The following is a 17,526-nucleotide window of genomic DNA, read 5'->3' as shown; positions in this document are numbered from 1 at the left end:
TATCTGTCAAGTTATAAACAAAAACAAAACCCCACGGGCCATTGAGTTGATTATGACTCATAGTCATAGGAAAGTAGAACTCCCTGTAGGTTTTTATTCAAGTTTACAACTATTATTCATATTTCTGAACAAATTGTTAAAGCTAATGATGAAGAATTTGAAGAACTCTATCAAGTTTTTCAGTGTGAAATGGATCAAAATGGAGTCAAGATGCATTAATTTGATTGCCACTTGGGAACAAAGAAGAAGGAACAGTAGTTAGGAAGTATGGCCTTGGTGATAGAAATGAAACTGGAGATTACATAACACAATCTTGCAAGACCAAAACGTTTTTCATTTCAAGTGCATTTATGAACACCATAAATGACCACTGTACAAATGGACCTCACCAGATAGAACACACAGGAATCACATCAATGTCATCTGTGGGAAGACACAATAGAGAAGCTAAGATCAACAACCTGAATGAAGCTAGAGGTTGAGTGTGGAACATACCACCAATTGCTTCATACAAGTTTAGGTGGAAGCTGTAGAAAATTAAAACCAGTTCACAAGAGCCAACATATGGCCATATGTATATCCCACCTGAATTTGGATACATCTTAACAACAGATTTAAAACATTGAATGCTAATCTGACCAGCTGTTGGATGGCATCCAGAATAGCATACATAAAGAAATCAAAAGACCATTTAAAAGGGAAGAAAGAGAGAAAAATCAAAGTAAATATCAGAAGATACTCTGAAACTTGCCTTCAACTGCAGAGTGCCTAAAGCAAATGGAACAAATTATGACGTAAAACAGGTTAACAGAAACTTTCAATTGGCAACTGGGGATGACAAAGTATTATAATGAAATGTACAAAGACCTGGATTTAGAAAGCCAAAATACGAAACGCATGGTCTGCATATCCCAAGCCGAAAAAACCGAACAACAAATTCAAGTGGCAAGTTAAAATATTGGAGGATTCTGCAGGCACAATATTGAATATTGCAAGAAGCATCAAAATAAGATGGAAGGTCAATATACCAAAAAGAACTGGTTGACATTGAATAATTTCAAGAGGTAGCATATGATCAAGAACTGATGTTGCTGAAGAAAGAAGTATAAACTTTACTATTAAAATTAGCAAAATGTAAGGCTCCAGGAGTTAATGGAATACCGACGTAAATTTTTTAACAAGCTCATGAAACGCTCAAAGCATTCATTCATCTATGCCAAGACATTTGGAAGACAGCTACCTGGCAAACTGACCAGAAGAGATTGATTTTTTTGCCCATTTTTAAGAAATGACGTCCAACAGAATGTGGAAATTATTGAACAATGTCATTAATATCAAATGCAATTAAAAATTTTCTGATCAAACAGAGAATGAATCTTTCACCAAATATTGGGAGGAAAATATCAGAAAACAAAACAAACAAACAAACAAACAAAAATGTGGTGCAAGCAAGCATGAACAACTCCATGTATAAGGACACCCCTTCAGAACATTTTTGACTTCAGAAAATTGACTCAGTGTATTCCCTCCATCTTATGTGGATGCTTCCTGCAATGTTCAATATGTTCACTCCTGACCCACAGTGACCCTATGCACAACACAAACTAGGGATAGTGTTGGGAAGAATGGGAATTCCAGAAAAATGAATTGTGCTTACGTGGAGGCTGTACATGGACCAAAGGCCATTGTGTGAACAGAACAATGCAATACTTCATGGTTTAAAATAAGAGCTGAAACCTTTCGCCATATTATTCAATCTGTATGCTGAACAAATAGTCCAATAAATTAAATTATATGAAGAACTATGGGTCAGGATTGGAGGGATTCTTATTAAAAGCCTGCCATATGCACATGTGTTAGTTTGGGTAGACTAGAGGAACAAATTCATAGACACTCATATGGGTATAAGAAAGAGTTTTATATACAAGAGGAATGAATATTGAGAAAACATCCCAGCCCAGTCCAGGGCAAGTCCATAAGTCTGGTGTTAGCCCATATGTCCGATAGCAATCCACAAATTCCTCTTCAGACTCACGAAACACATGCAATGATGCCGAATGCAGGATTATCACAGGCCAGTGTGTGGAAAGACTTGTGGATCCAGTGGCAATGTAAGCATCTCAGCACTGGCAGGGGTCTCCATGTGGCTCCTCCAGCTCATGGAACTAGCTTAGTTCCATGTATCTTGTCAGCTACAATGTCTCCCAGGCAGTGAACAGAGAGAGTGTATGTCTCCGATCTCCAAGGAGGCATACAGGAATTTCTAGAATCCGCAGGAGGCCATGCCCACACAGAGGTCTCATTGGCTATGACCTGATTAACAGGCTAGACTCCACCCCTTCACTCTACATCCTCAAATTGACACCAGATTATGTAACTACTGCAGCAGATCCTATACCTTTGCTTGTTGAAAGCGAAGAGGACCTGGAAGCATCTGCCAGAGGAAAAGCCAGCACTGCAGCCCTCAATAAGGATTACAACTCAGTGTAAAGAAAGCCCCACATCCTCACAACTGTCACTCAAAACTCTGCTAGACGATATCACGATTGGGAGATAAAAGACTGAAGTTGTAAAATATGTCATCTTGCTCAGATCCACGATAAATGCTCATGGAAGCAGCAAACAAGAAATCAAAAGATGTACTGCATTGGGCCATTCTGTCTCACAAGACCGCTTTAAAACGTTGAATAGCAAGATGCCACTTGAGGAATAAGGTTCACTTGATCCAAGCCATGGTATTTTCAAACACCTCATGAACATGTGAAAGTTGGGCAATAAATAAGGAAGGCTGGAGTATGACCAATGCATTTTATTATGGCAAAAGTAAAGACTATTGAAAGTACCATGGAATACCAGAAACACAAGTCTATCATACAAGAAACAGATGGAGAGCTTCTTAGAAGCAAGGCTGATGAGACTTAATCTCATATATTCGGACATGTTTTCAGGAAAGCCTGGGTTCTGGAGTAGGACATTATGCTTTGTAAAGTTTATCCGTGAAGCGGAGGAAGGCTCCCAACAGGATGGATGGCACTGCCTGCAACCAGAGGCTCAAGCATAAGTATGAATGTGAGGATGGGGCAGGACTGGGCAGCGTTTCTTTCTGTTGTACATTTGGTTGTTCTTAGTTAGAACCAACTGAATGGCATCTAACAACAACATTGTTTCCAGATTTTCCAGGTTGTTAATATTAAGAAAAGCTGACCGACATAATTTTTCCCCATGGAATCACCAGCCTGGTGATTAACAACAGCTTAACATGTAATCACCAAGCCACTGTAGCTCTGATCTGTAAAACCAGTCTCATAAATTCCTTCTTCATGCCATTACAGTGAAGAGTACATACATTAAAATATTCCAATGTACCCATTACTAGAAATCCCTTTAAAAATGAATCTGAAACATCGATATCCTCTTTGTTATAGGCAATCATAGTTCTTTCTTTTTCTTTTTCTTTTTTGCCTCCACTCTGCACTGTGAATCTTTTCAAGGCAGTCCGATTATATTAACCTTACAGTAATAAAGAGAAATAGCAAACTAATTTGGGGAAACTTCCAGTTGCCAGAAGTTCTATTAAAATTTGAAAATGGTATAAATACCATCTGCACAGCAAGCTAGGAGACAATAGGCTGTTTTGTTTGGCTTGGTAACCAGGGGTGAACATCATATTTCTAGTTCTCAGCTTGGCCTGTTTGTGTTCAGAAAAGAAAATTTAAGTGCTGATTATTAAAGCCTGTCAATAAATTTCAGAAGTGAAACAAATTGCACTCAACTGACTGACAGCTACAAATTAAATATGCTTTAAACAACCAGTTTCAAGTGCATGCAGCTGACAAACCTCCTTCCTGGCCCAGCGCAGTGTGATTTGCCTGTAACCATGTAGTGCAAATTACTATCCTTTGATTTAGAATCCTGATGTGGAGACAATGCCACTGGCTAACAGACACCAAGGTCATGAAGAATAACACTTGGAATTGTGCCTGTTGAACACTACACAGTGTCTTTGTAGATATTTATAGTACTAATGGCACCGTACTCTCAGCTACATGAGTCTGCTCTATTTGTGATTACTTTATTCATTCACTTAACAACATTTGACCAAGCACTGTGCTGGGGATAAAAAAAAATAAATTCTACTGATACAATCTTATAAAGCGTTCATAGGTTAAGAGCAAGAAAGAATCAATCGACTCTTGTCATGTTAGCTTGGTTTTCATGAAGGAGAAAGCAATTATTTTGACAGGAGATTGTTGTTGTTGTTGTTGTTGTTGTTGTGAGGTGCCATCTAATTAACTATGACCCATGGCAACGCTATGCAAAACAGACTGTAACACTGCACAGGCCTGCGCCATCCCCACAAGTGTTCTTATGCCCGAGCCTATTGATGCGGCCACTGTCAATCCATCTCACCTGGGGCCTTCCTCTTTCATGCTGCCCCTCCACTTTACCAAACATGATGTCCTTCTCCAGGGACTGGTCTTTCCTAACAACATGCACAAAGCATGTAAGATGAAGTCTTCTCATCCTTGCTTCTGAAGAAGCACTCTGGCCATAATTCTTACAATAGGTTTGTCCTTTCAGCAGTCCATGGGACTTTCCATATTCTCCTCCAGTACCACAATTCAAATGCACCGATCCTTCTACAGTCTTCCTTAGTGAGTACTCAGCTTTCACAGGCATATGATGCAAAGGAGAATACCCTAGCTTGGAGAAGACACATCTTAATCCCAAAGTAACACCTGTGCTCTTCAATACTCTAAAGAGGTCTTATGTAGCAGATTTACCTAATGTAATATGTCTTATCATCTCTTGACTGCTGCTTCCATGAGCATTGATTGTGGATCCAAATCCAAATAAGATCAAATCCTTGACAGCGTTAACCTTTTCTCCATTTATTACGATGCTCCCTGTTGGCCCAGTTGTGAGGATTTTGGTCTTCTTTACATGTAGTTGTAATCCGTACTTGATCTTCCTCAGCAAGTGCTTCAAATCCTCCTCACTTCCAGCAAGCAAGTTATGTCATCGGCACACTGCAGGTTCTTAATAAGTCTTTCTTCCATCCTGATACCTCGTTCTTCTTCATATAATCTAGCTTTTCTGGTGATTTTCTCAGCATACAGATTGACCTAATACGGTGAGAGGATACAGCTCTGACTGACACCTTTCTGGTTGTCAAACCATGCAGTGTTCCCTTGCACTGTCAGTACAACCGCCTCTTGGTCCACGCACAAGTTCTGGATGAACACAATGACGTGCTCCGGAACGCCCACTCTTCTCAAAGTGACCCGCAGCTTAGTATGAGCCGCACAGTCAAACGTCCTTGCAGAGTCCATGAAACACGAGGAAGCGTGCTTCTGGGGCTCTCGGCTTGGAGCCAAAATCCGCCTGACATCAGCAATCCCTTGCTCCACATCCTCTTCTGAATCCTGCTTGAACTTTCAGCATTTTTAAAGGAGCCTTATAGGTGTCATCCCACAGTTAAATATCTGCAAGTTTTTGGGTTCAGAAATTAGAGCTTAGTTTTATTGATCCTGTTTTGTAGGTAATTTTTCCTTTTTTTCTGAGCTACTTTCATGAGTCTTTCTCTTTGCTAGTGGTACTTGGTTAGAATTCATTTTGGTGAATTTCTTTTAGAATAAATTCTTTTTGGGCTTCTAATCTGTCCAAGTCAACAATTTTCATATGTTGGTCTAAAAGCTCTCCTGTGCATGCCATTAAAAACCAAAACAACTATTCAATGGGTCAAAAGGAAGATCAAATTAATGTGTGACATTTTATCCTAACTACATCTGCAACAATCCACATTTTAATTCACTCTGTCTGATAACAAGGCTATTCACATCCCCGGTCTATGGCCAAATAGTATTCTGTATGATAGCTGTGTACCATCCGATTTCTTCACCATATATCGCTATAAGACCCATATCTTCTCCAGTGATATCTTCACGAGGACAAATATTGGGTAGAGCCATGTCATAAGAACTAATTATTCTTAGATTGGGGCTAGAATTAAGTGTGAGCCCTAAATCCACTTATATATCTATACTTTATATGTTACATGCAGATTTTTCTTTTCTCAATAGTGTTCTTAAATTCTATACCATCGGCTAAATTAATGATACTATCAATAGATTTACCATGTGTTCCATGAGGATGTTTTATAATGATATCCAATAAAAATGATAATGATATCTCTGTTCTGGTTTTCAATTTTATCTGCTTTCCTTCTTTTTAAAAAAATTATTTCACTAGGGGCTCTTATAACATACATCAATTGTATCACACATGGAATTGTATCACAATTCCATACATCAATTGTATCATGCATATTTGTACATATGCTAGCATCATCATTTCCAAAACATTTTCTACTTGAGCTCTTGGTATAAGCTCCTCATCCCCACCCCACCCCCGACCTTTGTGAGTCCTTGATCCTTTACATATTTTTATTATTATTTCATATCTTACTCTGTCTGTTGTGTCCCTTCACCCACATTTCTGTTATCGGTCCCCTTATATATCCAACTTTGTGATGGGCTGCCCCTTTCTCCCCATTCCTCGCCCCCTACCTTCCCCCTACCCTCCTGATATCATGACACCTACTATTGTACCTGAGAGGTTTATGTGTCCTGAATTCCACGTATTGAGAGCTCTTATCTGTACCAATGTGTGTTCTCTGGTCTAGCCAGATTTGTAAGGCAAAACTGGGTCATGTAGTGGTGGGGAGGAAGCATCCAGAAACTAGAGGAATGATGTGTGTTTCATCGGTGCTATACTGCACCTAGGTTGAGCCATCCCTTCTTTATAACCCTTCTGCATGGGGAATATCCAATTGTCTACAGATGGACTTTGGGTTAAGCATAAGTGTGATTTCATTATGTCTGGAAATTATATATTGTTAAAGAATTGTGTACAGGTGCCAAGTTGGCAAGGGGTGGATTGTGATAGGTAGGTTTATTGTGCCAATCTGGCCAATAAACACATGTGGGATTTATTGAAGGATGGAGAGATAAATGGCCCGGTGAGCCTCACCTTTCTTGTTTCTTGCTCTTTGTGGCTGCCTTAGCTAGTTCTAAGCCTCAACTTGCAAGCTACCTGTCTAACCTGTCTAGCCCTGTCTAATATACATGCCAAGACTTTTTATTCAAGTCCTGTGATGGTGTCTTTCTGAGGGAATAAATCCCAAATAGTGTTGCCAAGAGCCAATGACATTTGCCACATTTGAAAAGGGTTCATTTTTGAAGAATGATTATTGATTCTTTTTCAGATCACTACTTTGATGCTGCCCCTTACTGACTCCGGTGAGCAGCCCTCTCTGCGGTGCAATCCTTTCACAAAGCCGTTGGCCTGCAAAGAACATGGAATGTTCCCTGAGGCTGACCATTGAAGGGTCTATTTCTCTAAGCATTCCTCACCAGGATTGTTGAAAGTACATAGATATGCTTATCAGTGAATTCAAATTATATTTGATGATGAGGGAAGAAGTATGAGGGACATCAGTGTGTTTCCTTTGATTGAGGAAAAGCAATTTTGGTACCCGTATTAGTCTGGGTACTTTGGAGAAACAAATCCACAGCAACTCACATATAAGAGAGAGTTTTATGCAAAGAAAATGTGCATCACGAAAACATCCTAACCCAATGCTGCCCATGCCCACAAGTCCAACATTAAGCCATACCCAACACCAGTCCACAAAGTCCTCCACCTCACAAAACAGAGGCAATAATGCCAACTGCAGGAGGAAAGCTGAGTGTAAGCATCTCAGCACTGGCAGGGGTCTCCACATGGCTGCTCCAGCACCCAGGGCTGCATCGGGATAGGTACATGTAGCTTCTCCTTGGGGATGTCTTGTAGGAAATCCATCTTGCAAGCTGAAGCAGGGAACTGCTAAGGCAGCTGCACCCGATGCAACCATCACAAAACAAGAGACCCGAGAACTAGAAAGGCGAGGCTTCACCACCCATTTATCCCTCCGCCTTTCAACCAGCACCACATGTGATTATCGGCCAGGCTGGCACAATTAACTAACTCAGTACCCTATCATTGCATTTTCAGATGCCGTGGAGTGGGGATCAGATCATCAGAATTCACTGGTGGACTTTTGAAATTAGATTACCTGGCCTTTTTTCATCTAGTTGGTCTTCATCCGGAAGCTCTGTTGAAACCTCTTCAGCATCGTAGTAATATGCGCCCTTCATTCCCATGTGGCCAGTGGCTGTGCTTGAGGAGGACTGCAAGGAAGCAAATAACAAAGTCTGTCTTCAGAGGTGCCTCTGGGTGGGTTCAAACCACCAAACTTTCTATTCGTGGTAAAGGGCTTAACTATTTGTGCCACCCATGGACTGTAGACTATCAGACTGCAATTTCAGAAGGAGTGAAATTGAAAGGAGAGAGAAGGGAGTGGTCTTTCAGGAGCACATTCTCAATTGCCCACTATAATTATACACGAGACAATGACTGAGGCAGGGCAAGGGAGCAAAGGTGGAGATTTGGAAAGAACATGTGCAAAGTTCATGACAACACCATACAGCTACACTTCCCAGAACCCCTTGCTGCCTCAGCGGAACTTCCCAAGATTGAATTGTATCAGAGTGGAATTACTGGGAGGTGTAGGATGGGTGAACATAATAGTGGGGTAGGAGGGAAATATATATATATGTGTGTGTTTATATGCAAATGCAACAAGGAAGCAGATGGACTCCTAGCCTCTACTAAAACCTTATCTCAGTTTAAGAATGGTTTGTTCTAAGAATGTGGTATTGCATGATACTCATCTTCATGACACGATTGCCTAAGACAAAATGGGTGCATAAGCAAAGGTGGTGAAGAAAGCTGATGATGCCAGGCTAGCAGAAGATATAGTGCCTGGAATCTTAATGGATTGATGTTAAACAAGTGGCCAGATAGCACTGGAAGAAGCACTCCAGGCTGTGTGATCATGAGGTGTAGACTGGGTGAGGTATCAGAAGTTCAAAAAACATGCAACCAAATCGATATGAAGGGAAACAGATGTGGTAGAAACCCAAGTCCACCAGCAAGACAATTGGACAGTCCCTCTCAGAAGGACCACATGAAACGGATGGGAAATCCAGGGTGTGGTATAGCACTGATGAACCACAAAGCTATCCTTTAGTCCATTAAAATGTCCTCCCTTATTTTATGTGTTATACCTAATTAATCATGGTAGATTTGCATGTGTTCATTTGTATATTTGTACAAGGTGGTCAAGATAGAGAGATAGATAGATGACCCCTCAGAGACAGTGACAAAAGTAATGGTTACCTGAGGGTACAGGAAGTGAGGGGCGGGGGGGCTTTGAAAGCATTGAAGATTGTATAACCTCACCCAATGGGATTAAACAGCGGAACTGGTTTGTGAATGGATAGATTGGAATAAGTAAGATATGTCAATAAGAAGTATTATAAATAAATAAATGGGGGTGGGTATTTCCATGCACATGTGAGAAACTTTCGAAATACTTGGTATGTGGGAAGGGTGGGGGTGGGGCATTAATGAGGGGTGTATGACAGAAATAACTGAGGCCAGCCAGGTTGGTGTGTAAGGAATCCTTCCTCCAAAGAGTCTCTAAATAAACATCTCTTGCGATGCCCTAAATCTTCCAAAAGCATATTTTTCTCTTAGTATGACATAATCTTCTAAGAACATATCTGATGCGCCTATCCTGGAGAAAGAGTGACGCTGGACCAAAAAGGCTCTGTGGGATTGAACTGGAATGTTAACCAGGCAGGAAGGTGAATGACTGCCACAAGCCCTTGTAATTCTGTCATCTTGCCTTTCCTGGTAAGAATCTGGCCAGAAACCAGAGGTGAGGGAACCTCTGTTCAGGATGTTTTCTTCTCCTCTTACTTTTGACTTTGTGTTTGTCTTTATTTAGTGTGTCTCTGTCCTGCCTGTTGTTTCTTTGAGCTTTGTGTTAGACAGGGCTCTCTAGAGAAACAAAACCAGAATGCTAATACATATATATATGTGTGTACATATACATATATATTAGATAAATATATAGCATAAGGAATAAAGAGTTAATTAAATTATAAAGCAGTACAAATGGCTCAATGCAACTCACTCCGGTGACACAGTTGTGAGGCACTGGCAGTCCTTCAAGTCTTGAGGGCTACTGGGTAGTCCTCTGTAGAGCAATTCAGGCTATCTGGGCACAGGCAGCAAACAGCAAGGCAGGTCACCAACAGTCAGCCAGATGACAGCAGATGACAGTCCGACAGTCCCCAGCTCAAGAGATGTAAATTCCAGTGGTGTGACGAAGCAGGTCTTGAAGGAACCTCAAATTACAGCGACACAGTCCAAGGGTTAGGTGTCCCACAGGTAGTGTATCTTGCAAATGGAGGCACAGAACAAGCAAGGCAGCCGCATACTGGTCGGATGATCAAAGAGCAAGAGACAAGAAAGGCGAGGCTCACCGAGCCATTTATCTCTCTGCCCTTCAATTAATCCCACATATGTTTATCGCCCAGGTTGGCACAATAAACGAACTACCTCAAGGTTGTTCTGAAGTCTTCCTATTATTTTGTCCTGTTGAGAATGTTGTGAGTCTGAAGTACAGAAAAGAACATTGACTCTTAGTGTTTTAAAACACATTTAGTTGACTGTATCCTTGGTTATAGGGAAAAGCCGGCTGTGAGTGTAGTTTGTCTAATTTCTGAAAAATGTAGGCTTGCTCCTTTACCTAAGATAGGGACCAGCAGGATGCAGCATGTGCCGCCTCCACAGGTAAAGAAAGCTTCCATTTTAGAACTCCCTTCTGACTTTAGACACAGGTTATATGGGTACTTACTTGCTCTATTAGCAAATTAGTCCTATAGAGTACATTATTTATTTTAATTTGTATAAACCAGGCCTTCTAAAACAATGTTGATTGGTCATTAGATGAAACATATATGGATATGTTTTCTTTCTCTAGGAATTCACTGTTGATTCAAGTATAACATGTGCATGCTTATGAATCTGATTGTTTTAATGCCATAAGGAACTAGTGCAATTCTATATGTATGTAAAAACTTTAGTATCAAGATATCTAAGTTATTATTGATGTTTCATTGAGCTACCAAATGCATTTGGAAGTTCACATACTTTTCCAAAGGAAAGATCTATCTATATTCAGGTCTGCTAAATAGTATATGTATTATGTATAAGAGATAACTACATGTTTTAAAATCTTTTTGACATTACTCAATGGGTTTATTCATAAGGTAGAAATGTCTACCTGTCAGCTCCAAAAGGTGAAGTCCTGACCTGAAGCTATTGGCCTTGATCTACAATCATTCCAAGTTCAGCTGAAAGACAGATAATCACATTTACAACTGTTGACTTACTCTTGTGAATTCACAATGGGGAACCATGTTATGGGAAGCCATGTTACCCCGAGAAGCCCTTAGAAGGAGCCCTGATAGTGTTGTGAGCCTGCTAACAACAAGGTTAGCAGTTCAAAAACACCAATTCTTCCACAGACAAAGAGGCAGCTTTCTACTCCTTTAAAAAGTTAGTCACAGAAACCTGCCAGGACAATTCTACTGTGCCCTATCAGATCACTATGAATCAGAAATGACTTGATGGCAGTGGGTTTGGGACAGCCTGGTTCCTTGCAAGAAGTGAAGTGTTAGCTCCTACTGTTTGCACTTCAAAAGGCTCTGTAGGTCAGGGGTTAGTTGATACATGAAATGCCTCTTAACATAAGAATCTCATTTATCCAGACTTTGGCAGATCTGATTGTTGAGGACCACAGCCTACATATATGACATGGTTTATAATATATGATTTTAGTCCTATAAGTCTTTCACAAAGTTTACACAATGATAACATTTTCTACAAAAACAGCTGGGAGCTGAAACTTTTCAGTATTCTATTTTTAATTCTATTGTCTGACATTTCTTCTAACTTTTAATGAACTTTGTTTAGTTTTGTATTGGCTTGTAAATTTCCAACTTAATTCATATATCTATAAGCCCCAAACAGATTTTTTCAAAGCTATATATTTATTTATTTTAATAAAACAAACTTATCACCTTCAAAGCACTCTCCATTACATGTGCAGTTATATAAAATCTCCTGTCAATTTTAGAAGGGGTGGAAGTTAGCCTGTCAATCAGGTCACAAAAAATCAGGGTTCACTCTGGGCATGGCCTTCTCCTGAGGATTTTGGGAACTCCTGTCTTCCTCTGTGGAGATAGGACACACACACACTCTGCTTTGTCTTCCTGCTGACAAGACACATGGAGCTAAACTGATGCAGCCAGAGCCCTAGAACTGGAGGAGCCATGTGGAAACCCATGTCTGTGCTGAGATGCTTCCACTGCCACTGGATCCATAGGACTTTCCACTCACTGACCGGCAGCTCCCTGTATTCAGCATCATTGCATGTGTTATGTGAGTCTGAAGAGGAATTCATACATTGGTATGAGACATATGGGCTAGTATCAGACTTATGGTCTTGAAGTGGTCTGGGCTGGGATGTTACTTAATATATAATTGCTCTTTTATATAAAGCTCGTTCTTCTACACATATGAGTCTCCCTGGATTTGTTTCTCCAGTCTATCCGGTATAACACAACACTTAATAAATTCAACAAATCTGAGATTCCATTCTTGGAAACGTTTTTCAAACTCATCTGTTTGGTTGACTGACCGCACCTCCCTCATTGTTTTCTTCATCTCTTCCATGTTGTCATATTGCTGTCCTTTCGTGTCTCTGTTCCATTCATAGAAATAAAAAGACGTCAGCAAGGTCAGGTGAGTAAGGTGCGTAGGGCAAGAGAGGCATGCTATATTTTTACCAGACACTGGTGCACTGAGATGGCAAAACCAGCTCCCCATCTGCCACAAATCAGGCCTCTTTTGTGGCACACTGTTACCCAATCTTTTCAGCACCTCTACATAGGGAGATGAATTAACAGTCTGACCTAGTGGAACGAACTACAAATGCACTCAAGTTGAAATTTTCATCCGTTCAGGAAGTTGATGGACATCCAGAACATCAATCAACATTTCACCTTTTTTGAAATGAGAAAACCATTTATACACTTGAGTTTTCCTCAGCTGTGTAAGCTGTGTTCAATGTCACAACAGTTTCTGCAGAATTTTTCCCAAGTAGGAAACAATATTTCAGAGCCACACACTGTTCTCTTAAATCGGCCACCACAAAATACCGAGATGACCATAGAGAACCTTCCCAGGCGACACCACTGGGTACACTAACTCTTAGCGAGTTGCTCCATGCTCACCTAGCGGGACAGGGCAATTGCCTGACCAGTGCAATTACGGTTTGGGGGCAGTACCCCCTCATATACATATTTGCTATGACCTAATGATGGCCATATTAAGCTTTGTCACCTACAGATAAGTTGTGGTAAGTCAGAATTGACTTGGTGGCAGTAACCAGAAGCCATATGAAAGAGATGTGGGATTATATCCCAGGCCACTTCCCAAAGCAATTTTGGGACATAAGGAGCCAAGGTGCAGTTTTACTTTGTAGACCTTATGAGAATTTCCCAACCCACATATAATCATCTTTTCTGGGTTTCCCCTTTTAATAAATCACAGAAGCTTTGAAAGAGGAACAGCAAGGCTGTTGACGCTTCCATCTCCTTTGGCTGTTTCCTGGGCCTTCAGGGAATTTAGCAGTAGGCCAGCAACAGCAGCTTTTAGATCCTGTGAAGAGCAGGGAAAAACTGCTCAAAAGGAGGATCCTATTAGAGAAGTTTCCTGGGAGCAGGGAGAGCCTTTATCAGAGAGAGAAGAGGTAAGAGGGTTACCAATTAATTCCTGAAACCCAGATTTGGAGGGGAGATGCTATGTCCAAGCTGGCTGATAACATGTGAGAGGGCAGGATGCTACCAGCCTCTGTCATGGTCTCCTCTGCTCACCTTTGGGTCAGAAAACAAACAAAAAATGACTGCCATTGAGTCAGCGCAGACTCGTAGTGAACCCCTGTGCGTTTCTGAGATTGTAACCATTTACAGGAGTAGAGAGTTCGGTCAGTCTTTCTCCTGCAGAATCACTGATGGTTTCAAACTGCCAACCATGCAAATTGCAGCTCAATGTGTAACCATTACAATACCAGGGCTCCTGATGGGGAAGCTAGGCTCATACCTCCAGGCACACCTCTGGGATGCCTCCTTAAGAAGAGGGACACATTTATCCCTCAGGTCCCAAAGAGAAACTGATATTCTTTGCAATAAGTTAGGCAGTGGGAAAAGTTTGCTCTGAAAGGGTGGTCTTTCGTACGATAGCAAACTAGCTGCCATGATCCAAGCCTTTCAAAATAACCCCTGATACCCTTTTCTTTTAAAAGTTACAAGAGACTATAATAAAGCCTACTGATCTGGGTCCTCAGAATCCCAAAGGAAAAATACTGGTAAGAGATACATTTATAACTCCATCCCACTTTATAGATATGCCCACAGACATCAAAAAGAAATTACAGAGATGATGATGGGTCCAGCCAATCTATGGATCTCTAAGAAGTCTTGAGAAAGCAGGGGGGGAGGTCTACCCACAAGAAAAAAAAGTTTAATAGAATTTTAATTATTCATAAGCCGGCCCCATGTAAATTAGGGTAAATTTTTAAAGACAACATGTCTATTGCAGGGAGGAACAAAGATATTCCAAATTCCCCTCAAGTCATTAGACTTTCGCAACTTAGGGCCATCATACATTTGCCACTTGTTATAATCCTTGATTCTCATCTTCTGCCTTAGTCCTGCATGTTATGTTTACCTTAGCGTATATGTGCAAAAGTCTAAAATGCTGCAAATCACCAGTCACAAAATACTAGATATGCCTTTCTCAGCTAAAGACGGCGAAGTTCCTGAATGAGTGGACAAACTGACAAGAGAACTGGAGCTAGAATTTTGGCACCCTGCTGAATGAGCCCGTGATCAGTCTCCCTTCTGATGAATGGCTCACCTGCAAAAGCAATTTGCTTATCATGACATATGCTACGTGTTATCTATTTAATCTGAAATGATCTTAATTACTCATGTAGTTATCTTTTGCCTTTAAGGGGAATCCTCACTTGGATTACGTATGCTTCTGCTGGATGGTCAAAATCCATGGAAAGTGCTAATAACCTAATGCAGTATTGAGTTTGCCACAAAACCCCAGTTTTAAACTATCATTTAATTCTGCACCCACTTTAAAGTTTTGCAAGCTTTCCCTTTGTGCAATGAAGGTTAAACTAACAGACTCCCCTTCAGTAACCTGTCAGTTCTTTTAAAGGCTCGCGTGCACAGGTGATTCTAGCATCATATTTTAATCTCACTTGGAGTCGTTAAATAGTTACTTATGTGTGACACCCACTTATGGAGACAATATCCTCACTTGCTTTTCAGGGAAAATAGATGTGTTATAGCAATGTACTAAGTCTTTTCTTTACATTTATGTGGATGGTACCGAGAAAATGATGACAAGTTAGTTGAAATTACAATATTGCTCATTGTAAAACAAGACTAAGAAGAAAACCCTTAGGTTGGGGTTTGTCATTTTGGGAACTTCAATCTCTAACTGTGTTATAATTGAATTGAAACAATCTTTGATAAGTTTATCAAGCACAATGGGACAAATACCAGACAAAGCGACTGAGGGGATGAGAACAAAGCATCTATGCATAAACATGTTGCCCAAAGTGTCCCCAAACAACAGCAACTTTAGACTTCATTTTTACTGGCCCAGAAAGGTGGAATCTGTGCCATGGGCAGTACTTCTAATGGCACGCTGATCAACCATACAGGAAAGGTATTGTATATATAGCTAGAAGAATACATTACATATATTGTAATGTCTAATGTGTATTATACTATATAATATAATCCTGTATGTATAATATAAAGGTATAATGATAATATAACAGAATTAAACAATGGCCACATAGCTACATGTTCCAACAGCCCTACCGGCACCAAATTTGAGTGGCTACAATCAGGAGTAGGTATATGAGATAAGTCAACTTTACCATGGCTAGTAATGATTTTACTCTGCATTCCATGCATAGTATTAACTTTCCCTGCTGCCTCACATGTAGTAAAGGGGAAAAAATGGCTTAAACCAAGGTGACAGACATGGGCTTTCATTAACACTGAAATCTCAGTGAAGACAGATGAGCTGGTATGCAGTGGAAAGCTATCATTGCCCAGCTAAAGCTCTGGGGGCCACCTTCAACCTCTCATCATGGCAGTGCCAGAAACAAGGAGGCACTTGTTCCCCATAAAGCTGCTGCTGGCAAACTGAGAGCTATCTCCATCCCATGCCTTGGATCCGTCCAAAAGCCGTCTTCAGGATTCTAGCTCCACATATTTTTCTAACCACTAAACTACACAAGTGGCTAGGACAAATTCTAATAAAAGCAGGGAGAGACAGTATGCTTACAAGAAGAGAGCTACACACACATACACACAAATTAGGGGCTGTGGCCTAAAAATGTCCTCAAAACTGGAACAGGTAAGACAAAAGAAGTTGTCTGTCTTTTTCTTTTCAATTGTGCCTGCTAACTAATCAACTGCTTCCTGACTATTATTACAATAAAACTTGAATTGAGAATCTTTGAGAATGAAACAGGAAATGGAGAACACTTGGTTTGGGCCAGGTCCAAACCAGGCAGCCCCATCTCCTCTTCGGCTCCTCAGGAAGACAGAAAGAACTTCAAGGCCCCAGTTTCCAGCCTCTCAGGAGGATAAATGACTATTGAAGTCTGCATTTTCTGCCTCAGCATTCCAAGGAGCTTATCTCTCCAGACCAAGGTTGTGCAGCCCTGTCCCAGCGCTCCAGGGAGCAGGTTGGCAAACAACAAAGGCGCTTCCCACGGATCGCATCCTGACTCAAGGCCCTGCAGCTGCCAGCAAAAAATCTCCCTTCTTGTTGTCAATCTATACCTCCCTAGCTTGAGCCCTATATCTCTCTCACCGACAAGCTGTGATTTCTCTGACCCAACTCATTGGGTCATGGAACCCCCCAGGAGCTCAGGATGCTCCTGCCCCTCTCTCTGCTCTCCCTTCCCTCGCGGGAGCTCTTTCCCTACGCTCATAAAGCCGCTCTTAACCTCACGTTCGCTGTTTCAATCCTATCTCCGTTCGGTGTCTCAGTGTTGACCTCTCACATTTAATAATATGTGCAATTTGATTTGTATTCTTGGGAAGGCACAGCATTGATGGGGGGTCAATCCATTCCTTACCTTTTTCATTTTCTCTTATTATGACTGTGATCATTTCGCTTAGAACAACCTTTGGTGAGGCTTTTACACAATTTTCTGAAGCAACAGACTCAGTCAATCCCGAGAAACCTTAACTGCAGACCATGAACAACAAGCCTTTGCCAGTGAATGATTCAGCTACAAATCAAGCGTCCCCATCTGAAAGGGCTGGCTTCTCTCAATGTAGAGTAAATCAAGGGTGGTTTATATTCATATAAGCAAGGTAATGATATTCTATGCCCCATATAAGCAGGAAGCAGCTACAGAAGGAGATACTTCTGCCCTTCCTCCCATAAAGAATTACGATGTGT

At 40.9% G+C, this 17,526-nt stretch overlaps 1 pseudogene; it reads right to left on the bottom strand.

The window, feature by feature from the left end:
- LOC115870574 overlaps positions 1-8,204 on the bottom strand; it is a 9,465-nt pseudogene extending 1,261 nt beyond the window's left edge.
- Between the last annotated feature and the right edge of the window lie 9,322 nt (positions 8,205-17,526).

The sequence above is a fragment of the Echinops telfairi genome, unplaced genomic scaffold (genome assembly GCF_000313985.2).
Source record: "Echinops telfairi isolate 266 unplaced genomic scaffold, ASM31398v2 ScPeMD7_2010;HRSCAF=2546, whole genome shotgun sequence".
In the NCBI taxonomy this organism is placed as follows: domain Eukaryota; kingdom Metazoa; phylum Chordata; class Mammalia; order Afrosoricida; family Tenrecidae; genus Echinops; species Echinops telfairi.
Note: the sequence above shows the minus strand (reverse complement) of the source record. Positions and strands in the feature narration are given on the sequence as shown.